This window comes from Sciurus carolinensis, chromosome 4, assembly GCF_902686445.1.
Source record: "Sciurus carolinensis chromosome 4, mSciCar1.2, whole genome shotgun sequence".
Classification (NCBI taxonomy): Eukaryota; Metazoa; Chordata; class Mammalia; order Rodentia; family Sciuridae; genus Sciurus; species Sciurus carolinensis.
Window position 1 is genome coordinate 134,714,827 of NC_062216.1, and position 25,782 is coordinate 134,740,608.

A 25,782-nucleotide genomic window follows, 5' to 3' on the forward strand; every position below is an offset into this window, starting at 1 on the left:
TTCAACCTTGTGGTGCTACCCTTTTAACATATTCTTGTCCAGATTGCCACAGAGAGGAAGAAAGGGAATTTCATATCAGCTTTTCACTGCCTTATCCCAAAAGTGACACGTATCAGTTCTTAATAGTTCGCTGACCAGTCTGAGTCACATGGTTCCACCTAATTGCAGGGTCAATGAGAATTGCAGTAAATCAACTGTGCACACAGAAGGGGAAAATAACAGAATGATGTTTAACAATAGTAAAATATACCATAAAGAGCAATTATTACTGTTCTCTTTTTTATAGGTGAGTAAATAGAAACTTAAAAGTTAAGTAATTCATCCAAGGCTACACACAAGATAAGCAGGGGAACCTTTAGATAAACCTGGGCAGTCTGACTCCAGAGTTTGTGCTTAATCCCTATTCTACAATACCTCCAGCACCACAGTAGAACCCTGGCAGTACCTAGCCACACTAGGGATATTTAATTAAACTTATATAAATTTAATTTGATTCAAATAATTTGCTGAACTCTTTCTTTGTGCCAGTATTGCAGTTGTATCTGGAGGAGGGTTGGACTATTTAACCATCTAGATCACATCCAACTTTGAGACGGCGATATAAATAAATAGGACAAATGTGATGGTTAATATCAACTTAACTAGGCAATTAATGATGCTCAGTTATTAAACATTCTGGATGCTTATGTGAAGGTATTTTCGGATGAGATTAACATTAAATCAGTGGGCTCTGAGTATAGCAGATTACTATTCAGAATGTGGGTGGACCTCGTTCAATGGGTTGAAGGCCTTGGTAGATCAAAGACTGACCTCCCTAGAGCAAGAAGTAATTCTACCAGTATCTTGCCTTTGGACTTAAACTGAAACTCTTCCCTAAGTCTCCAGAGTTGCGTTTCTTTAAAATAAACACTCTCTCTCTCTCTCTCTCTCTCTCTCTCTCTCTCTCTCTCTCTCTCTCACTCACACACACACACACACACACACACACACACACACACACACACTTCTTCTTGGCTTTGTTTCTCTGGTGAACTCTGACTAAGCTTAAAAATTAGCCTCCATAAAAGAAGGTTAGGAAATGATACAGATGCTCTTTGAATTATGATAGTTATATTCCAATAAAACTATCAAATTGAAAATACCTTAAGTTGAAAGTGCACAGTATTTTCAGTGGTCAGTAACCCTACTGCCCATTATTGCTTGGTAGCACAGTGTACTGAAGTGTTTTGGTTGCTTACTCTCAGCTTGTGGCTGCTTCCCAGCAACACAAAGGAGTATCATACCACAAATCACTAGCCCAGGAAAAGATCAAACTTCAAGTTTGAATTATGGCTTCTACTGAATATTTTCAGTTTTGCACCACTGAAAAGTTAAAAAAAAATCAATAAGTTGAACTATTTTCATTGGAGTATCATCTGTACCAGTTAAGAACAAGAACTGAAAGCCAAGCATGTTGGTACAGGCCTATAATTCCAGCAACTTGAGAGACTGAAACAGGAGGATTGCAAGTTTGAGACCAAACTCATCAACTTAGTAAAATCCTGTTCAAAATAAAATTTAAAGTGGGGTATGGATGTAGCTCTGTTGTAGCTCGCTTGATGCGTGGGGTCCTGGGGTTCAATCCCCAGTACTACACACAAATGCACACAAAAACCAATGCAGTCCCTATTTACTTTGCTCATAGAATGCTAAATGAAAAAGAGTGAAATTCTAGAACAAACTATAAAAGATGTCCATGTTTATTATTCTTTCTATAATATAAGAAATTTAAAATTCATTAATTATAAAATAAACCCTGAAAAAATAAAACAATCTGCCACATTTTGACCTCAGAATGTAGTTTTATAATCTGTATATTTTGCAGAGTGTTTCAATTATTTTTACAAATTCAATTGTTTTCACATTGTGAGAATATGTTGCTAGGTTTTAATTATCATTTTAGAAGGAATTCGCCTCTCCTATACAACCTAATGCTAACAATCACAACTTTAAGTTTTTGAAGTATTTAGTTGCCCTCTGCTGGCCACAAATTTACAGAATTCTGAAAAGAAAAATTTTCTAGATTGCACATGATAGTGATAAACTTCTGAAGAGATATATTCAACTTTTTCATCAAATGAATTCTTAATGGGTTTCTGGTGCTTCAATTGAGATATGTAATTTAATCCAAAGTTCTTCTTAAACAAAGTACTCTTCTTTTTTATAATACATGTGTCATATTTTACATCTCTTCAAATCCTTTTATGAAACCACACATGAATAATTTACCAAATTGAGAGGGGGAAAAAAAACACTTGTTCAAGAATCTTAAAACCTTATATTTATTCTGTCTCTGCTACCATCTCTATGACCAATCCTTGACAAGAAGACACTTTTACCTTTTCTTCAGGTCTACTTCCTTGTCTATACAATGAAGTATAATTGACATAAAAGACTGCACATAAAGTGTATAATTCGATAACTTTTGATATATGCATGCAACTGTGAAACCAACCCTACAAACAAGATGTAGTGAATGTTTTTGTCACTCCCAAAATCTCTATATGCCATTGTGTAATCCTTTCTCCTGCCCCTCTCAGGACCCTCCCATCCTCAAGTAACCACTGATCTTCTGTCTGTCACTATAAAATAGTTTGCATTTTCCTAGAATAGAAAATAATTTTTAAGTTCATTAGAGACCAAAATGAGATATGGAAAACACTTAAATGCTCTTTAAATGTTAAGAACAACAACAACATTGAGTTTCCCAGGACTAGTAGACTGCCTTACATCCATGAGGCCCTGGGTTCAGTCCCCACTACTGGGGAGAAAAAAATTGAGTTTCCTTATCATAAAACCCGAGGCAGCAGTGTGATCCAGTGGCTAAAGCCTCAAGATTTTGAGTCATCAGTTGTGAGCCTGGGTCTTGGCTCTATTATTTATTGGCATGACCTTGGGCAAGTTACTCAACATTCTAACTTGGGTTGATAGTTTCCCCATACTAAAGGAAATGGATAATAATAGCATCTGTCCTCTTAAGGAGATTGTGAAATTGCATATAAGCACCTAGCTCACGACTGGGCCTGTGCAAGCAAAGCACTCAACTATGGTAGACATTTCACAGAACTGCACCCCAATTCTAAGAAAAGGAAATGAAAATCCTGACCATATAGCCCCTGTTAATTTTAATGCAATCATTTTAAGTGGAACATGAGGATTTTTGTAGATCAATTTTGAAACGTGGTATCCAGCTGACTCTGACTCAAGTCCTTTTTCTTTTTATTAACCTTTATTTATATTATGTGATGCTGAGGATCGAACTTAGGGCCTCACCTGTGCTAGGCAAGTGCTCTGCCACTGAGCCACAACCCCAGACCCTCAAGTCCTTTTCTTAAGCAACCCATTTGGGCTTCTTTTCTCATAACTCCTTTCCCAACTGCCACTATATCCCCTTCTTTGTACTCCCATCCCCCAAACATTATGACCTGACAGTCATCTCATTTCACCTTTGTGATTTGATAAATAATGGCCAGAGGAGAGTAGAATGATAGGAACTCAATCAGAATAGAGTGAATGATAATTGACACTTGAGGTGGTAGTTACCATGGAAATAGAGGTAAATGAAGAAACTGGTGGTTTTTGTGATAAACCTTCTTAGATGATTTTCTCCTTTATATTAAGTGTTGCTGTTATTCGTTTTGAACAGTCAAATTCTGCCAAGTTCATACCTAATAAAGTTCTCTCCCTACAACAGAAACTACTTGAGGTTCACCTGCCAGCCTAGCCCATACTAGTCAGTTAGTATCTAGAACTGATTCTAACTTTATGGAGGAGAGAGCTAAGATGCTATAAATTGAAAACGTATAAGGAAAGTGCCTTTGGCATGCTTTCTTCCATGAAGTTTCAGCACTGCATCAGTAAAGATAGCCCAGAGAAATATCTGGGGAAGGGGTAGTTCTTCACTGGGAAGGAGAATCTCTGGCCTACCATACCTCTTATCTTGTAACATACCACTTACCCACATTAATTCACTCCTATTTCTGGTTGCCTCTCAGAAATCAATACCTTATGTGCACATAGTTGATTTGGGGAAAAGATTCAAGTGAATTGGAATGGCAGATTGGTAAATCTAGAGCATGGAAATAAGTAATTAAAGAGTACTTTATCACTCTGGGCATTGCTATAGGTGATGTGGGTTCATTTTGCTAGACCTTAGAATAGCTATCTAGAATTCACCAAGAATTCTGTGCCTAAATGAAGAAGAGGGGGAAATTTATTCATTAGTTTCCTTCCTCTGTTGGTCAATGTGGCAGACAGATCCTAAGACAACCCCCAATGATCCCTGCTTTCTGGTATGAATGATCTTCATTAAGTTCTTCCCCTGAGTCTGGAATCTGTGAATTGCTTGCAAACAGAAGAATATAGTGAAGGTGCAAGGTGTTCCTCCCATGATTACATTAAGTCTATGGCAAATGGATATGGAATATGTTTCTCTCTCTCTCTCTCTCTCTCTCTCTCTCTCTCTCTCTCTCTCTCTCTCTCTCTCTCTCCTCCCCCACCTCCCTCCCTTCTCACTCCCTTACTTGCTGGCCTTGAAGAATCAAGTTGCATATGTCAAAATATATTCTACTGTCATGTATAACTAAAAAGAACAAATTTTAAAAATAAGATAAAAAAATGAAGCAAGTTGCTCTGTTGTGAACTGCCTATGATGGTCACATGGCAAGGAACTCATACAGCCTCTGGACAGTGGGCAAAAAATCCCTGAAGCTTTCATTACTTGTATTACTAAATTCTCTTATAAAAATAACATGGCCCTCCACTTTACAATGTCAAATTCTGCCTTCCAAATAAATTCTTTTCCATTTTCCTTAGAATGGGTTTTTCATCTCTCTCACTATACTTTAGTAAAGCACAACTAGTTTGGAGAACTATAAACCATTTGAACTGATGTACAGATGTTCATTCATCAAATTGAAGCAGGTCCCCAAGTCCCTGGCCCTTTTGTATTTTGAGACAGGTCTTGCTAAGTTTCTTAGGGCCTCACTAATTTACTGAGGCTGGATTTGAACTTGCAATCTTCCTGCTTCTGCCCCCTGATCTGCTGAGTTTACAGGTATGCTCCACTGCACCCACATTATCCCACATTCCACCAATCTCTCCTCTTCTAAATCGGAATCAGAATCCTAGTCCTGATTCCTATAACCCTAGATGGATTATATGAGCATTAACTAGAAGAAGTGTGATTCAGACCATACCTAATACCCAACTTCACTGTAAGTCTACACACTGCGACTAGCCTGTGAGCTCCATGCCATTAGTTCCAGGCCACAGTCTGTCTTTCAGAGGACTTTGTAGTATGGGCATCAGAACTCTGACCAAAAGAATTTCAAGTTTGGATCAAACATCATTCAGCCAAGGGATACAAATAATCTTAACTTCATCCCTCTTTCAAATTCTTTGCTCCTTTTACTCTGGATAGAGTTGAACAGTTTCTGGACCAAGAAAGCTTAGCCACTCACTCAGGTGGTTACCTATTCCCTGTTTTCTGATGGACCCAAGAAAGCTGTCCAGAGCAGCATTTCTTAAAGTTTTGGACTCAAGATCCATTGACACTCTTAAAAATTATGGAATATTTCAAGTGGTCTTCATTTACGTGCTTATATTTGTTAATATTTATCTTATTATAAATTGAAATAAATTTTAAAATTTTCTTAATTCTTTTAAAATAGTAATAAACCCATTATATTTTAACATAACACATATTTCACAAAAACTAATTGTATTTCCGAATATTTTACTGACAAGAATGTTTTTATATTTTTGTAAATCTCTTTAATGGCTGGTTTGATAAAGGACAGCTTATTCATTGTTCTTTCATTCATGCATGAATTTTAACTTATTTATTTAAAAACATTTTTTGTATCTCTATTGTCATTTCCAAGAAGGTATTTGCTTTTGGTCATAAATGGTGACATTATTTGGATAGGTGAAATGTACAGGTTTCATAAAGAGAATAAGAAATAGTAACAGATTTATGAAGGTAAAAAAGCAGGAAGATTGCTTGGGGAAAGGCAAAGAGGATGCATATTATAGATTATAGACAAGATCAGAAAAGTAGTTCAAGGTCATCTCATGGAAGGCATTGAATGCTTCAAGTTTATTTGGTAAGCAATGGGAAGCTACTAGAGATATTTGAGTGAGACAGAAATGATGGAACAGGTTCAGTCAGAGTTTTCTTAAGATTTATTTGCAGCTATACAAAGATTGATGGAGGGTAAGAACCTAAAGACAAGAAAACCAGGTTGGAATCCTGAACTAGGGTGTGATCAGAAAAATAAATTTTGAGAATGACAAGTAAGATCAGTAGGTGGAATGGGGAAGTTGTTGGTCAAAAATGATTACAGTTTCAAGTATGAGTTATTGGGAGAATGGCGATACTATTAAAAGAAATCAGGAAGTCAGAAAAAGGAACAGTTTGTGTGAATCAGGAGGATGAGCTTAAAAATAGAAGACATAGAGGCAAACCCACACAGAGTCAGATCCTTGACAAAGATACCAAAAACAGACATTGGAGAAAAGACAGCCTTTTTAACAAATGGTGCAGGGAAATCTGGTTATCCATATGTAAAAGAATAAAACTAGATTGGTATCTCTTACACTGCACTAAAATTGACTCAAAATGGATAAAAAAAAAAAATCTAGGAATGAGACCAGAAACCTTGCAACTCCTGGAAGAAAACATAAGGTCAACACTCCAACATGTAGACTCAGGTGACTAATTAATAAATGGGTGGCATCAAATTAAAAAGCTTCTGCACAGTAAAGGAAACAAGGATGTAAAGAGAGAATCTACAGAATATGAGAAAATCTTTGTTCTTCTGACAGAGAATTAATATCCAGAATACATAAAGAACTCAAAAAACTTGACATCAAAAATAAACAAATAATCTAATTAGTAAATGGGCAAATGAACTAAACACTTTTCAAAAGAAGAAATATAAATGGCCCATAAACATGAAGAAAATGTTCAACATCTTTAACAATTAAGGAAATGAAAATCAAAACTACACTTGAGATTTCATCTCACTCCAGTTATAATGGCAGCCTTCAAGAGCACAAAAAATAATAAATGCTAGATTAGATGTGGTGAAAAAGGAATACTTTTACACTGTTGATGGAACTGTGAATTAGTACAACAACTATGGAAATCAGTATGGAGGTTTCTCAAAAAACTAGGAATGGAACCACTATATGACCCAAATATACCACTCCTAGGTATTTATTCTAAAGAATTAAAGTCACCATACTATAACAATACATGCACACCCATGTTTAAGCAGGACAATTCACAATAGCCAAACTAGAATGATGTCTCATCAGTGGACAAATGGATGAAAGAAAATGGAGTATATATATTCAATGGACTTTTATTAAGCCATAAAGAAGAATGAAATTATGTAATTTTCAGGAAAATGGACGAAACTTAAGGGCATTATATTAAGTGAAATAAGCCAAACTTTGAAAATCAAGAGTTGTGTATTTTCTGTCATATGTGGAAGCTAGAGAAGAAAAAGGAAAGGAAAGGGGGAGTGGATCTTATGAAAATCTAATGGAGATCAGTAGAGGAAAGGGACCCGAGGGAGGGTGGAGAGGAGGGAAAAGGGAAATAGCGGGGAATGATGTTGGCCAAATTATATTGCTATATTGTTTGCATGTATAACATTATATTGTGTGCATGTGCAGATAAGTGACAATGAATCCCACCATTATGTATAATTATAAAGTATAAATAAAAATATGAAAAAAAGGATGAGTTCAGTTCTTTATCTGTTAGGCCCATAAACATCTATACTCAAAGGGAACTTTTCTAAAATCTTACAACATTTACAAGGACTACAACCTAAAAGAAGAATATGGTTATAGCTACACTGACTTGTATATGCTCTTTGCAATACAAATGTAAGGGGAAAATGGAAAGTGAAGTTGTGTTTTAATTCCCTATCGAGTTTATTTCTACACAAATCTAGCAGAGATATATAGTTTTTCTTGATTCATATACCACAAAGATAGCTCTTACAAAGTAATACATATTTTTTGAATAACTGTATTATCACTTATGCTAACTTTTATATATTTCATGTCAATCCTCACATCAGCTCCTAGATATTATCTGGGATTTCACAAGAGAAATCGAGATGCTAAAAGGGTAAGCAACTTTCCCAAGATCAAGCAGGAAGTGATGGAATGAATTAAATGCAGGTTCTGTAAAGTTCTGTAAAATCCTTCTGTTTTTTTCTCTTTTTTGCTATAAAAAGGATTTATTTGCCCTTCTCTCTTTCCCTTTACACAGAATGAAAAAGAAATAGTGCCTGTTAGCATAGTCTTTATTATATGATTGTATCCAGGGATTCATCTCAGACCTGCTTAGGGAAATGTTAGGGAAGGCAATGCTCAGGGGTTCTCCTTTAGTGGGGAGCTACTTTCCATGTGAACTGAAAATTCCTGTACCTTATCTAAGAGTGAGTGATTAACTAATAAAATTAATGTAATGGAAAAATCACCATAAAAAGAGCAGATATACAGTTGTAAAATGTACCTATAGTAAAAATTTTAAAATGGGACTGGGATTGTAATTCAGTGGTAGAGTGCTTACCTAGCACATGAGAGGCGCACTGGGTTCCATTCTCAGCACCACATAAAAATAAATAAGTAAAATAAAGGTTTGTGTTCATCTACAACTAAAAATATATTTAAAAAATAAAAATATTCTAGGCAAGACCCTTTGAAATCACTTTAAATCTAGACAAATAGCCGAGAATGTCCTTAATATCAAGTCTGAGAACCAAAGTGTAGTATTCTTCCTATACATGAGGGAAGGCAGAAGATAAAGAGTCTTGGAGGTCTGCATTTCTGTTGGATGTTCCAGAACAGAGGGAAGACACACAGGCACTGAATGCTTTGCATATTCTGCCTGGCATTTGGTGAATGCTTAACACATGCCAATTCCTGTCTTCTTCTTTTGCATTTTAATGAAAATGTTTCCTTGCATCTTATTTCATTTCCTTTCAATATGAAAAGAAAACCCTGAGGAATAATATATCATCCCCACTGTTAGAGGTACCTAGCCTTTACTCGTTGTTGAATATGCCAGGATAATCCTGCAGCTTGGTCCAACCTGAATGTTCTGGGTTGTGTTCTCCCTGTAGGAATTGATCATCTATTCTTCTGACCATTGAACTTGATGACAAAAGGTCTTTTAGATAGGCAGGGCCTTCCTGCTTAGAAGTTCAAACTGAACCTGGACCCCACAGAAGGAAAAGTCCATGACATTTCTTGTGTAAATACTGTTAAACTTCCCTCATGCAGTAGCTAAGGACACTTCTCTTAACACCTTTATGGTTAGAGTTGCATGGGTGACATCTTGTATAACAAAGATGTACAAAATATATAATTTGACAAGAATTATCAAAGAGTGCCTTATGGAAAATCTCAGATATGAGATAAGTTTGTATAAACCAGAAAAGTTCTGAAGATTTGTCAGATATGAAGAAAAGCAAAAACATTTTTGATCATGTTATACAGAGGAGACCAGTCAGCTAGCAACGTAAAGGAAAATGGTGAGGAAATCAGGCTAAGTGGATCTTCAAAGTTCAGATGATGGAGGCTGTTGATCAAAAAGATTATAAATTTTGACTATGACCTATATTTAAGAAATATTTGCTTATTAAGAAAGGAAGAAATTATTTACAAGTAAATCCATATTACCTTTGTCAAGATAAGTTCTTAAACCTTTATTTCGAGCTCCTTCTTCTGTGAAAAGGAAAAAAGGATAATAACTAACTCCACAGAACCACAGGCCTCATATTTCCTAAAGGAGAGTAATGAGCTTAGCCCCCAGAACTGTACAGGCGTTCCCTTCAACCAGGATCTCACAGCACGAAAGGAGAATGCTGTATGTATTAGGCTGTTAAAGCTGCCCTAACAAAATGCCTTAGACTAAATGGCTTAAACAACAGAAACTTATTTTCTCACCATTCTGGAGGCTAGAAGTCTGAGATCAAGGTGCCAGCATGATTAGTTTCTGGAGAGGGTCCTCTTGCTGGATTACAGGAGGCAGCCTTCTTCCTACATTAACACATGAATGGGGGGGTGGGACACAAATATTCAGTGCAAAACACTAAATCTTGAGATAGCTGAATAAGTACTTTTAATCTCCTTCATATAATCATCTATAAAAAAAACAAAATGATGGGCTGGGACCATAGTTCAGTGGCAGAGCACTTGCCTAGCACATGTGAAGCACTGGGTTCCATCCTTAGCACCACATGAAAAATAATCAAAGGCATGCTGTCCATCTACAACGACAAAAAAAAAATGTTAATTACTGTATGGTGGTACAGTCCTATAATCCCAGTCACTTGGAAGCCTGCAGCAATAAGATCACAAGTTCAAGGTTATTGTCAGCAACTTAGCAAAACCCTCATCAACTTAGATCCTGTCTCAAAAAAAAAAAAAAAAAACGGAATTTTGAAAAAAGGACTGGGGATATTGGTCAGTGGCAAAAGCACTCTTCATTTCACTCCCTAGTATAAATAAAATTAAAAACAAAATGACATTCTTGGTAAGACAGAATACCTGTGAAACAAATTTAAATAGAACTGTATTAGATTCAATATCTACATATCATATCTAATATCTACATTGTTTGTTTCTTCAACAGATAATCATGAATTAGACAGAAATGACCACTGACCTATGAAACTTATAGTCTCAGGAAAAACAGACATTAAATAATCAGTAACTTTTAAAATAAACTTCTGTAGTGAAAATATCATCTAAGCACTTACCTTACAAAAATAATTAACAAATATATTTTGAGGTCTTTGCTAGGTGTAGGAGATATAAAAATGCCTTTTTTCAAGTCAACATTTGATCTACTTGACTGTAAACGTATCAATTCAGTAAAACTTCCCATTTTAACCCTTTTGTCCAATCATGCTGTCTCCTTTGACTTCTAATGGGATCCAACCTCAGCCCACTTTCTGTTAGCATCCATACCTGCCTTTCATTGCACTTGTTTTCACCAATTATAGAATATCATCTCCTCTTACCAGGAAAGCTATCAAAGCAACCTGCGAGTTCTTCCACTGAAAGGAATTTCCTTTCCATATTGCGCCTCAGCTGACATGAAACAGGCCTATTCATTCTTGTTTCAGAAAGCAGAGCAGAGATCTGCGTTTTCTTTGACCTTAGAGCTTATGGAACCCACAAGGTCTGAAAATTCTATTTTAGATTATGGCACAGTAGAAAACTGAACACAAAGACCCTGATTCAATAGCTTTTCCTTTTGTGTTAATAAGAGATTTGGATTTTTAAAAAATGAATTGCCTCACATTTATAGTTTAGGTCTCTTTAAGGCAATGCAACTAGATACAAGAATGAACGGATTATACTGCCCTCAAAAAACATCAGAGGGACTCTTTCTGAGTAGCCAGACAAATACACTGGGTAGATTGCAAGGCATATATTTCTTCACTGATATTTATGTAGAGTTTTTAGATCTCTGGTCCTAATTTTGGAGCAGCATAGTCACCTATAAGCTGCCACATTATTACAAGAAATCCAAATGCCATGATTGGTGATGGTTGTTTTATAATCCCAACAATATGAGAAACCTTTCTTTGTTTAATGGTTTTAATAATTAATAACCCAAAACTTTACTCTGTGCTCCAACTGTAAGAATGGAAATACACAAAACTCAAATAACATTTCCTAAAAGGTCTACTTAGTCCCTAAATTGGAAAATGTGCACTTAAATAATTAATTGGACTTTTTAATAGGTGTTCCAGGAAACACTTTCTACTTTAATTGGCAGAATCAAGAGAGAAAAGATAGGCACATATGCTGATAAAACATATTCAGAGGTCAGGGAACTCCAATTCTGTTTGTTGATTTTGTAGTATGACTACTTCCACAATGACCAATACCACACTACCAACCTAACACCAATGAATGTAGAGTTAGAAAGAGATGTGTACACTTGACTTTCATGAGCCTGTGTAAGTCATCTCCAGCACCCACTGGCTATAACCCAGGGGGAAGAAATACTAACATGCGGGGGCATCCGGAATTCCATCCAGTGCTTGACAAAGATCCTCTGGAGGATGATTGCAAAGGCTCATCCTAAAAGGAATTGCCGGATGTTTTGCTCCGGAGCATGGTGTTTTCTCTGCTGTGTTTTTCTGATAATATATTACTCATTTCAGTCTGAACGGATTGCTTAAGGGGATGAAGGGAATACAACAAAAATTCTAGAAAATATTACCTACAATCTGAAAAACAATGGGTCTTTACCATTAACAAAATTAAAAATAATTTTGCAACCGTGCAATGAGTCTCTGAAAGCCTCTGGAGAAAATAGTTATAAATCTGCCTTTCTCTCCAACAGGCTGGTTAAATTTTAACAATGGTTTTGTTTATGTGTGGTGGTGAGGTAAGAGAATAAGGTTCCACAACATTCCTTCCTTCCTACAAAGAATATGTCACCCCTATAATATATGTTGGCACACAATAACCATTGGGACCGCTGCCCTCCTATAACCCTTAACTCAGCAATTTAGATATTAACCAGAGGGACCTAATAGAAATGGTCACATGAGATTATTTGTCTATCACTTTAACCGCAAGAATAATAAGAATAGTCTTAAGTCACATAGAGTTTAGATATTAAGGAAGTAAACATTGTATTAGCTCATCAACGTAGTTAGATATTCTTAAAACAATTGTGATTAGGTAAGAATGATCTGTAAGGTTGTTGTTTTCTGCCTATGCTTTGGAAACTTCTTTAATATTAACCACAAGACTGCCATTATAGCCTGAAGAAAACTGTATATAAACCCAGCCCTCCCCAGAATAAAGTGGGATTGATTGCACCAGAACTAGAGTCTGTGTCTTTCATTCTCCATCCATCGCCGACGCTGTCTCCCCGCGCCCCGTTTACCGGTGTGGAACCCATGGACTCCTGCTAGGGCTGGACCCCGGCACTAACATATTTTTCTCCTAAAGATGCAGAAGATTATATCTTCTCTTCCATGGAAATAGTTTCTAGAAAATTCAGTATCAGGAATTATATTTATTTATTTTTAATAGTTTAGTTTAGGCAGATGCAAGCTCAGCTCTTCTTGAATGGGTTCTTGATTGCTGCTTCAATCATCTGAGGACATGGAACTCTCACTTCTTCACTCTTCCAAAGCAGACTCTGCCAGTTATTCTCCAGGTGAGGCACTGGAAACTTTCAGGGACACTAAAAGACTACAGGGTAGAATTTGTACTGCCTCAGCTCCATACCACTAGATGAGAAGACACACAAACAACATGAAAAAACAAGGGAACAAAGTGCCTCAAACAAACCAAGATGTTCCAACAACAGAATCCATAAATAACACAGTAAGAAATGTCAGAGATAGAGTTTAGAAAATACATAGTTAGATTGATCTTCGAAATAAAGGATGGTATTAGAGAGAAAATACAGGAAGTAAAAGATCACTTCAATAAAGAGGCAGAAATTATAAAAAGGAATCAAGCAGAAATCCTTGAAATGAAGTAAACAGTAAACCAAATTAAAAATTCAATGGAAAATATCACCAACAGACTAGACCACTTGGAAGATAGAACCTCAGACAATGAAGACAAAATATATACTCTTGAAAATAAAGTTGACCACACAGAGAAGATGGTAAGAAACCATGAACCAAACTTCCAAGAAATATGGGACAACATGAAAGGCCAAATTTAAGATTTATTGGAATAGACAAAGGCATGGAGATACAAACCAAGGGAATATGCAATCTTTTCAATGACATAACAGAAAACTTCCCACATCTTAAGACTGAAATGGCAAATCAAGTACCAGAGGCTTACAGGATTCCAAATGTACAAAATTACAGCATACCCACACCAAGGCACATTATAATGAGAATAACTAACATACAGAATAAGGACAGAATTTTAAAGGCTATGAGAGAGAAAAAACAAATTACATATAGGGGGAAACCAATTCAGATTTCATCTGATTTCTCAACCCAGACCCTCAACACCAGGAGTTCCGGGAATAACATATATCAAGCTCTGAAAAAAAAAAATGGATGCCAACCAAGAATTTTATATCCAGCAAAATTAAGCTTCAGATATGAAGACGAAATAAAAACCTTCCATGATAAACAAAAGTTAAAAGAATTCACAACTAGAAAGCCTGCGCTACAGAACATTCTCAGCAAAATTTTCCATGAGGAGGAAATGAAAAGAAAATGAAAACCAGCAAAGGGAGGAACTACACTAAAGGAAAGATCAATCAAAGGAGCAACTAAGTCAAGTTAAAAACAACAAGTAAAAACCCAAAATGGCTGGGAACACAAATCATATCTCAACAATAACCCTGAATGTTAATGGCCTAAACTCATTAAAAGACATAGACGGGCAGATTGGATTTAAAGAAAGACACAATAATATGCTGTCTCCAAAAGACTCACCTCATGGGAAAAGACATCCACAGACTGAAGGTGAAAGGTTGGGAAAAAATATCACTCACATGGACTGCATAAATAAGCAGGGGTTTCCATTCTCATATCAGACAAAGTGGACTTCGAACCAAAGTTAATCAGAAGGGATAAAGAAGGAAATTTCATACTGCCTAAGGGAATCAAACACCAACAAGATATAACACTTGTAAATATATATGCCCCAAACATTGGAGCATCTATGTACATCAAACAAACCCTTCTCAATTTCAAGAATCAAATAGACCACAACACAATAATACTGGGTGACTTTAACACACCTCTCTCACCACTGGATAGATCTTCCAAACAAAAACTAAACAAAGAAACTATAGAATTAAATGATACAATTGATGATTAGGTTTAACAGATATATATAGAGTATTTCATTCATCATCAAACAAATACATTTTCTTCTCAGGAGCACATAGATCCTTCTCTAAAATAGATATGTTATGCCAAAAAGCAACTCTCAGCAAATACAAAATATAGAAATCCTACACTGCATTTTGTCAGATCATAAGGGAATAAAACTAGAAATCAACAAAATAAATAGTAGAAGCTACTGCAACACCTGGAGACTAAATAGCATGCTATTGAATGATGAATGGATAAAAGAGGAAATCAAGGAGGAAATAAATTCTTAGAAGTAAATGATACAACATATAAAAATCTCTGGGACACTATGAAGGCAGTGCTAAGAGGAAAGTTCATTGCATTGAGCTCATACATTAAAAGAATAAAAAGTCAACAAATAAATGACCTAACAGTACATCTCAAAACCCTAGAAAAAGAAGAACAAATCAACAGCAAAAGCAGCAGAAGACAGGAAATAATTAAAATCAGAGCTGAAATCAATGAAATTGAAACAAAAGAAACAATTCAAAAACTGACAAAATAAAAAATTGATTCTTTGAAAAAATAAAATAAAATTGATAAACCTTTAACCACACTGACAAAGAGAAAGAGAGAGAAGACTCAAATTACTAAAATCCACGATGAAAAAGGAAATACCATAACGGATACTCCTGAAATACAGAAGATAACTAGAAACTATTTTGAAAATTTATACTCAAATAAAATAGAAAAACTTGAAGACATCAACAAATTTCTAAAGACATATGATTTACCCAAACTGATACAGGAGGACATACACAATCTGAAACAATTTCAAGCAAAGAAATAAAAGACACCATCAAAAGTCTACCAACCAAGAAAAGCCCAGGACCAGATGGAGTCTCAGCCGAGTTCCACAAGACCTTTAAAGAAGAATTAACACCAATGTTCCTCAAATTATTCCATGAAATAGAAAAGGAGGGAACCCTTCCAAACCCATTCTATGAGGCTAGTATCACCCTTATATCAAAATCAGACAAAGACACATCAAGGAAAGAAAACTTCAGACCAATATCCCTCATGAATATAGACACAAAAATTCTCAATAAAATTCTGGCAAATCACATACAAAAAATTATTTAAAAGATAGTGCACCACAATCAAGTGAGGTTCATCAATGGAATGCAAGATTGGTTCAACATATGGAAATCAATAAACATAATACATCACAGTGCACCACAATCAAGTGAGGTTCATCAATGGAATGCAAGATTGGTTCAACATATGGAAATCAATAAACATAATACATCACATCAATAGACTTAAAGACAAGAATCATATGATTATCTCAATAAATGCAGAGAAAGCATTTGACAAAATACAGCACCTCCTTATGTTCAAAACGCTAGAAAAACTAGGGATAGTAGGAACATACCTCAATATTATAAAAGCCATCTATGCTAAGCACATGGCCAACATCATTCTAAATGGAGAAAAACTGAGAGCATTCCCCCTAAAACTGGAACAAGACAGGGATGCCCTCTTTCACCACTCCTATTCAACATTGTCCTTGAAACCCTAGTCAGAGCAATCAGATAGACGAAAGAAATTAAAGGATACAAATAGGAAAAGAAGAACTCAAGCTATCACTATATGCTGATGACATGATTCTATCTTTATTTAGAAGATCCAAAAAATTCCACCATAAAACCTCTAGAACTCATAGATGAATTCAGCAAAATAGCAGGATATAAAATCAATACCCATAAATCAAATGCATTTCTATACATAAGCAACAAATCCACTGCAAGAGAAACTAGGAAAACTACCCCATTCATCATAGCCTCAACAAAAATAAAATACTTGGGAATCAATCTAACAAAAGAGGTGAAAGACCTCTGTAATAAAACTACAGAACACTAAAAAAAGAAATTAAAGAAAACCTTAGAAGATGGAAAGATCTCCCATGTTCTTGGAGAGGCAGAATTAATATTGTCAAAATGGTCATACTACCAAAAGCACTATACAAATTCAATGCAATTCCAATTAAAATCCCAATGACATTCCTCATAGAAATAGAGAAAGCAGTCATGCAATTCATTTGGAAGAATATGAGACCCAGAATTAGCAAGAAGAGTGAAGCAGGAAGCATCAAAATACCAGAACTTAAACTCTATTACAGAGTAATAGTAACAAAAATGGCATGATCTTGGCACCAAAATAGACATGAAGACCCATAGTACAAAGACACACCCACATAAATACAGTTATCTCCTATGAGACAAAGCTGCCAAAAACATACATTGGAGAAAAGATAGCCTGTTCAACAAATGGTGCTGGGGAAACTGGAAATCCATATGTAACAAAATGAAATTAAACCTCTATCTCTCACCCTGCACAAAACTCAACTCAAAATGGATCAAGGACTGAGACACTAAAACAAAGACCCTGCACCTAATAGAAGAAGAAGTAGACCCAAATCTTCATCATATAGGTTTAGTACCGGACTTCCTTAACAAGACCCCTAAAGCGCAAGAAGTGAAATTAAGAATCAATTAATGGGATGAATACAAACTAAAAAGCTTCTTCTCAGCAAAGGAAATGATCAATAATTTGAAAAGAGAGACTACAAAATGGGAAAAAATCTTTACCCCATGCACCTCAGATAGAGCACTAATTTTCAGGATATATAAAGAACTCAAAAACTTAACACTAATAAAACAAATAACCCAATCAATAAATGGACTAAGGAACTGAAGAGACACTTCACAGAAGAAGAAATACAATCCATCAACAAACATATGAAAAAATGTTCATCTCTTGCAATTAGAGAAATTCGAATCAAAACTGCTCTAAGATTTCATTTCACTCCAATCAGAATGGCAATTATCAAGAATACAAGCAATATGTGTTGGCAAGGATGTGGGGAAAAAGGTACACTCATACATTATTGGTGGGACTGCAGATTAGTACCACTTTGGAAAGCAGTATGGAGATTCCTCAGAAAACTTGGAATGGCACCACCATTTGACCCACCTATCTCATTTCTCAGTTTATACCAAAGAATTAAAATCATCATACTACAGTGACTCAACCTCATCAATACTTATAGAAGCTCAATTCACAATATCAAAACTATAGATGCCCTTCAACAGATGAATGGATAAAGATAATGTGGTACATATACAAAATGGAATATTACTCAGCCTTAAAGAATGAAATTATGGCATTTGCAGGTAAATGGATGGAATTAGAGAGTATAATGCTATGTGGAATGAGTCAATCCCAAAAAACCAAAGCCTGAATGTTTTCTCTGATAAGCAGATGCTGATCCATAGTAGGAAGTGGGTGGGAAAAATGAAGGAACTTTGGATTGTACAGAGGGGAGTGAGAGGAGGGATTGAGTGGTCGGGGAGGGGAAGGACTGTAGATTGTGAGACAGACATTATTACCCTATATACATGTATGAAAAGAATTTTTTTTAAAAAAAAATTTATCACTGTCAAAAAAAGTTAATGAAAATAAATAAATAAAGTCTAAAAAAACTGTTTAGTTTCAATACTGTATAAAACTCAAGATTCCTTTGATAAAAATCTTTTATAAGTTGCACACTTGATTTAAGTATAAACATGGCAATAAATTATCCCTAATGAGAAATATAGATAAAAATGTAAACATTTGTCAGTAAGACAATGATATTAAAAAGATTTGTGCTAGCCAGGCACAGTGGTACACTCCTGTAATCCCAGCAGCTCAGAAGGCTGAGGCAGGAGGATCACAAGTTCAAAACCAGCCTCAACAATTCAGCAAGGCCCTAAGCGACTTAGTGAGACCCTGTCTCAAAATAAAAAATAAAAAGGACTGGGATGTGGCTCAGTGGTTCTGAACCCCTGAGTTCTTAATCCCTACTACTGGAAAAAATAAAAATAAAAAAAGATTTGCATTATACTCAATTTGCCTGTAATGTTTCTATTCCATTTATAGGGTTCTCCCTGTGTCCACCAGATGGCAGACAATTCACAACATTACAGATAAGCAAAACCTTCATTTCTGCAATGCTGAACAATAATCTTTGAAATGTTTTAAATCACATTTGATTATACAACAAATGCAGAAGCAAATTTGCAACTTTGTATTACACTTTTGCTTTTCTCCCCTCCAACCCACATCTCCCTTTGGGGGTGGAGGGAGCTGTATCTTACTGTTCTTTCCCAGTATTTTCATTCAAGTAGTCATCTGAATTTGAACTTGGTTAAAAGTGAACTTTTGATCTTTCCCTTCCCTTCAATTCTACTTCTCTTTCAGACTTTCTTTCTAGATGCTCATCCCAGAAAATGGGAAATTATCCTTGATAATTTCATTTTTCTTAACTTCTGTGTCTAATCCATGATCACATCTTGATTCTGATGGGTAATCTTTTCTTAGGATGCTTGTGAAAGTCTCTGAACTCAATTCTCTTGTCTCCACAGAGTAAAAACAACATTTTAAAAAAATGTAATTTAGAACATATTATGCTAACTACTTCCATGACTTGCTTTAATTTAGGATAAAATCTAGCATCTTTAAAGTGACCCTGCATGTTCTGACCTCTTCGTACCTAGGTAACCTCATTTTCTGCCACCCTTGCTTACTCATTCCAGTTCAATGATCATATCAATTTCTCAAATATACTGGGCATCTAGCATAATACTTGGCTCAAATACAGATTCCTTCCCATACTATTGCCCTCAGAACAGATTTGTAAAATTAAACCACAGATGAAAAACTAGATTTACAAAACTTTTGATCATAAAGAAAAATCTTCTTTTATGATTGACTTTTTTCTTTAAAATTATTGTACTATTGACTTTTATTTATTATAGCAGGTTTCAGAATGAACCAGTCAATATAAGCAGAGAAAAGGCAAAGCAATAAACTATATTGTAACACTGTACACAGTTGCTTGGTTTGAAGTGTGGTGCAGATGCTCTCAACAGAAAATAAATTGTGGCTTTAGAGTCCTCAGCATCATAATCAGCATGCTACCTATCCCAAGAACCTACTTGTCTATTTGAGGGATGTTAAGGCACATCTTATATTAAAAGATATAAAAGTCCATTGGGAGCTAGGTGCAAAGGCACACACCTGTAATCTCAGCACCTCGGGAGGCTGAGACATGAGGATCGTTGAGTTCAAAGTCAGCCTCAGTAAAAGCGAGGCACTAAGCAACTCAGTGAGACTCTGTCTCTAAATAAAATACAAAATAGGGTTGTGGATGTGGCTCAGTGGTGGAGTGCCTCTGGATTCAATCCCCAGTATTGAAAAAAAAAAGTCCCTTGGAAGTAATTTTGAAGGAAAAATTAAGATGCTGCTTAGGTCTAAAGACAAGTGCTTCTGACTATAACATAATGAGTTCTTATAAAGAACTGAGGCACTTAGCAGAGTCATTGGTGTTTTGTCATCAATGAGTAACAAGAGAATGATCATGGAACAGAACCAGAACCCGAGTGGCAGGTCATGGTGGGGCACAGGAACCAGTGCACTCACTGCCTAGAACCAAGAATGTCCCATAGAAAAATCCACCAGATGACTTTTAAAAGCTCCTTGGAGTCTATTTGGGAAAGCAACTAAAATTCAGTCTCAAAGTCCCCTGTCTCCCAAATATTAGCATGTGCACTCCACTTCACTTAGATTCTTGCTCATGTATCACCTTTTCAAAGACACTCCTGAATCACTGGCTCTGCTTAAACTAGCACCCCTTTCATTTTCCCTTGATCCTTTTCTTTCTGTCTGTCTTTCTTCCTTTCTTTCTGTCTTTTTTTGGGGGGTGGGGTACCAAGGATTGAATTCAGGGGCATTAACCACTTAGCCACATCCCCAGTCCTATTTTGTATTTTATTTAGAGACATGGTCTCACTGAGTTGCTTGGTGCCTCACTTTTGCTGAGGCTGGCTTTGAACTCATGATCCTCCTGTCTCAGTCTCTCAAGCCACTGGGATTACAGGCATGCTCCACCACAACCAGTTCTGCTTTTATTTTCCTTTCTGCTGGTTATCACCACTTGGTTGAATTTTCTGTATTTGTTTATTGACCAGCCCTTCTACTAGATTGTAGTATCTAGAGGGGCAGGGAATTTGTCTGTTCTGTGAAACATGTGTGCCAAGTGCCAAGCCATAACAAGAAGGAAATGATATTTATTGATGAAATATTTGCCTGAGTAATAAAAAAAAAATTTCCCATTCTCTATATTCTGGTAGAAATTCTAAACTCTCCCAAATACGGAAAGGATAGGCAACTATTAATGTTTTCTAAATGGATTTTATTTCTTATTTTTAAAATTAAGAAAATAGATTGCTAGATCAAAATATCTAAAAAAAAATAGATCACTGGTAAAAAAAAAATCAAACACACATGTTCGAGCCTTAAATTAAAAAATGTTTATTTTCTCTTGGTTCCCTCATTTGGTTTTCCTCACAAAACAAGATAAGGTCATTGCTTCTCAGTGCTTATCAGCTTGAAAACACAGTTGTTGATTTTTCCCCCTTTCACAGTTTTTATTTTTTAGTGGACAGTTCATGTCAGTCAGAATTATTTATTAGCAGGTAAGCCTGTTCTTTCCAAATGAATTAATTGGAATGGGAACATTAATTTATCTGAGTAGAGCTGTCAATGCTGCCTAGAAAACACCATCACAAATAAGTACCAATAATAAGCCTGAAATGTACTGATTATATTTCCAATGCAATAAGGTGACTTTCTATGAAAGGTATAAATGCAATCACCTGGAATAGGGTAATTTTTTGAGAATTTATTATGAATGGGAAGAAAATTCAGAGAATATCTGATGTTCCCAGATCTCTCTTTTCCTGAGATCTGTGTTCCTTCTTCATATTCTGGGACTTTGGGTTTCCCTTCCCCAAGTCACATGAAGATGTCCTTTCAAACTAGGACACTTGTTCCCTTTCTTAGAGTTAGACATTCATGGTAGGGACCAAGATAAGTCAGTGAGACTCTTTCCCTGGAGTATTGAAAAGGGGTCCAAAGATTTCAACTTTTTTGAGCACAAGAGATATAAACCAGGGAGAGAGTCAGTGGTGGTAAATATTTTCTGTTCCATGACGTGGAAAACAGAGACAGGCAGTGTGTAGAGACTGAAGAATGGAGACTTGGAGGGCAGCAGAAGCCTGGCAGGAGAGCCTCTTGATTTCCTGACAGTACTCCAGGCTATTTCCTGGCTCCAGTTGATTGCTGCATCTCAGTCCATGGGTTCTGTGAAACAGCTTCATTCGTCAGAATATTTTTTTTCTTCCCTTAATCTAGTTCAAGTGGGTCTCTATCACTTGCCATCTAAGGTTCTCATAAATTTGATTTTCCTGAGTAGAACTGACCTCTCTCTCTCTCTCTCTCTCTCTCTCTCTCTTCTAGAATGAAACCCAGGGCACTCCACCACTAAGCTACATCCCCAGCCCTTTTAATTTTTTAAATTTTGAGACATGGTCTCACTTAATTTCTCAGGCTGGTCGCTAATTTGTGATCTTTTTGCCTCAGGCTCTCTAGTGACTAGGATGACATGTAGTGTCTCACCAGCCCGGCAACATCTCTACTTTTTAAAAAGCAATTAAATGTTTGCAAGTTTTTTTTGTTAAGTCATTAGAAGAGTTTTAGAATGGCCTTTCCCCTCCTTGAATGAAGAGACACTCTTGGTTTTCTTATTCAAGCAAATAGATGAGAACTTTTTGTTTCATTAGCTGGAATCAGTTAGAATTGCAACTGCTTTCCATTCCAAACCCATTCTTATTGCTATTACCCAGTTTATTTTTATTAACTGATCCCATGAAACACATGGGTCCTTATTTTCTATTATTTCCTAAATAATAGTTAAAAGATAAGGGTTTTCATTTCTGTAGGGTAGACTTGCTGCTTATCAGGATCCGTAGAGGCTGAGGTGAAGCATGAGTGAAACTTGAAGAAAAAATAATTTGATTTTGTGGTCTCTTAGGGAAGCAGAAAATCTCTGCAAAATCATACTGAGAAGAAAGCAAACTCATTTTTGAGTGTATGTTCAAATAATCATCTCATTTGTTATGTTTAAATTGTATCTTCTGGATTTTAGAGATGTGACTGGTTCTAGGGGGTTTTGTTTGTTATGTAGTCCAGAACTGGGCAACACCACAGGGGAAGTGGGCCATCTGGTGAACTGGAAACTTGTATCTTTGATGACACTGGTATAGGGTATTCCTTAAATGAAGCCTCCCTAGGGCTCCTCAGAGGCTCATTTTTCTGTTCTTGTTGTAAAAAGAATGGGCTTTGCCTTCTCTTTACTCTTGATCCATACCGGGTTATCTCATATCTCATGATACTAATCCAGGTCATTAAGGTGCAAAGCTATTATAATAAACATGGGGAAATCTTTATACACACATTTTACACACCAAAGTAATCTGATTCTCAAACTCTAATTTCCATGTTTTCTTCCAGTTCATGTAAAGTCTCTCCTACTTCTCAGGTCTTTTTTGCAGTGCTGGGGTTTGAACCCGGGTTGATAGGCCAGCACTCTATGAACTGAGCTATATTCCCAGTCCCTCCCTATTTCTCGCTTCTTCGGAAGTATTTTTCCCCCTTGTTTTCTAGGTTAACTTTTGAGTTCCAGAATGAAGGTCCTTTTGTCAAAGCTTATAGCATTCTGTATATTTATCCTTTTAGTTTCTCACCCATTGAAGCTCTCTTAACTGGTCCCTCTTTTTCTTGGGCATGTAGGCTTGGGGCAATTCCCTTGGGGGGAAAAAAATGTCCTTTGGGGTCATATAGGTAGAAGACAAGGAAACCAGAATTCAAAACTAGGCAATGGTTCTTAGAACTGGAATCTTAATCATTGTAGTACATATATACTAAAGAGCAAACATGTAATGGGGATGAGGCATGGGATCAGGATAGAAGAGAGGTTCCAGTGCAGTTGTCCCAAACACCAGTTGAGGGCTTCTTTTGAGAGCATGTGGGGTAATACAGTCAGGCTGGCTTAAAAAAAAAAATTGGTAGGGTAGATACAGGTTTTTGTTTCTTTACTGTCTTAGGTTTGGCATTGATCATGGTATAACATTAAATCTTAATAGTAATTCCAAATCTTCTACATACTCTATTCTTACAGAGTTCTGGGTTCTCATGAAAATAGAATTCCTAGATAATCTATTTTTTCAAAGTTCCCAAAGTAGGGCATGAAGATTGTTATCATCAATATGGCACACACACCCAAGCACATATGGAAACATATACATGTGTGCACAGGAACACGTGCACGCACACACACACACATAGAGAAATCCTTTCTGTATATGACGAATGCTGGAATTGGCTCTTTACAAATTATCAGGGTGCAATCTCTCATTTTTGGTTCTTTCCCTCCCAGGTCTGCCTAGTCTCTGCTCACCTCTTCCAGTAATGCTACTGTTAACTGTTTTACTTAAAACTGCTTTGTAACAAACCATCCAACTTCTTGGTGTAAAAGGACAATAATAATTTTATTACATCTTATGGGTTTTATGGATCAGTCTCAGAGACTCCATGCTGGTGAAGTCAGATAGGGATTAAAGATAAAATATCAGACTGTAGGGAATGGGGAGAACCCAAGCAGCTGGGGCTGGGTGGGCCTCTCTCTCTCTCTCTCTCTCTCTCTCTCTCTCCCTCTCCCCCTTTTCTCCCTCTCTTCCTCTCTCCCATCCCCTCTATCTCTCTCTCTCCCTCTCTCTCTCTCCCCCTCTCCCCCCTTCTCTCTCTCTCTCCCTCAGCATTTCTCCATGAGTTAGTTGGGTTAGTTTCACGTCATGACAGCCTTAGGATGTTTGGGGTTCTTGTATGGCAGTTCAGTATTACAAAGCAGAGTGTTCCAGCCAAAAAGACAGAAACTTCATCACATTTTTAATAACCAGCTTCAGAAGTAAAGTGTTACTTATGTTACATCCTACTGATTACAAGCAAGTCATAAACCTGCCCAGATCTGAGCTACTGATGGGACAAAGCTCTAGGAGGATCAGATAATATTATGTTGTTTACTTTTACTATCAGAGATATTTTTTAAAACTTAAGAATAAAAAAATAAAAATAATCTATTACTACCATTCTGGATCTTCTTTCGAGGCTATGGGCAATAGTTCTAATTCACTTTTATAGGCTTTGTAGTGTTATTTGCATTTGTCTCAGGTTTGGGTCACCTGGTGACCAGTCTTGGACTGGCATCATGGTCTAGTTCAATTATAAGATTACTTAGTTTGCTCTTTAGGGTCAGATTCACGTATGTGCACTTTGGAGTTTAGCCTAGGAGGCTATATAATTTTATAGGATCTTTTTTTTTTATCTCTAATATATTACTTCCACTCTTGGGACTACAGATCCTTTGTGTCATAATATAAAGTTCCCTCAAAGTTTTAGGTACCAGCTTGGTTAATTTTGCTGTTACAGTATTGGTAGGGGGCTGGTATAAAAAAGTACAAAACAAAGGAAAAAAAACAGAAAAATTTCTCTACCCTCTGATCCATAAAGGTCTTCTTTCCCAGTCCTTGGATCAAAATAGAGGACTCCTCCAGGAACCCTTTCTGTCTGTACTAACTATGCAGTTCTAGATTCTAGGCCGTCTTCCAGTCCAGGACAGAAGACCATAAGGGTGTCTCGCCCACACCCAGTTGTGCCAGGGGCAGTGGGGTAGTCTGCAGAAAGGCCAAAGAAAGTGCCCAGAAATGTCATGCAAAACATGAATTTACTGGGGAAAGAGGACAAGCGATTAAGAAGAGTTCAGTGGTGACAGGCTGAACAGACAAGATAGCATCTCTCTGCCTCAAGGTGTTTCACCAATCAGTGCCCCTGGTGACATTGTGTCCAGTGGCAGTTTGGGAACAAGTGACACGTCTTTTCCACCGAGCCCTCAGTTCTGCACTCATCC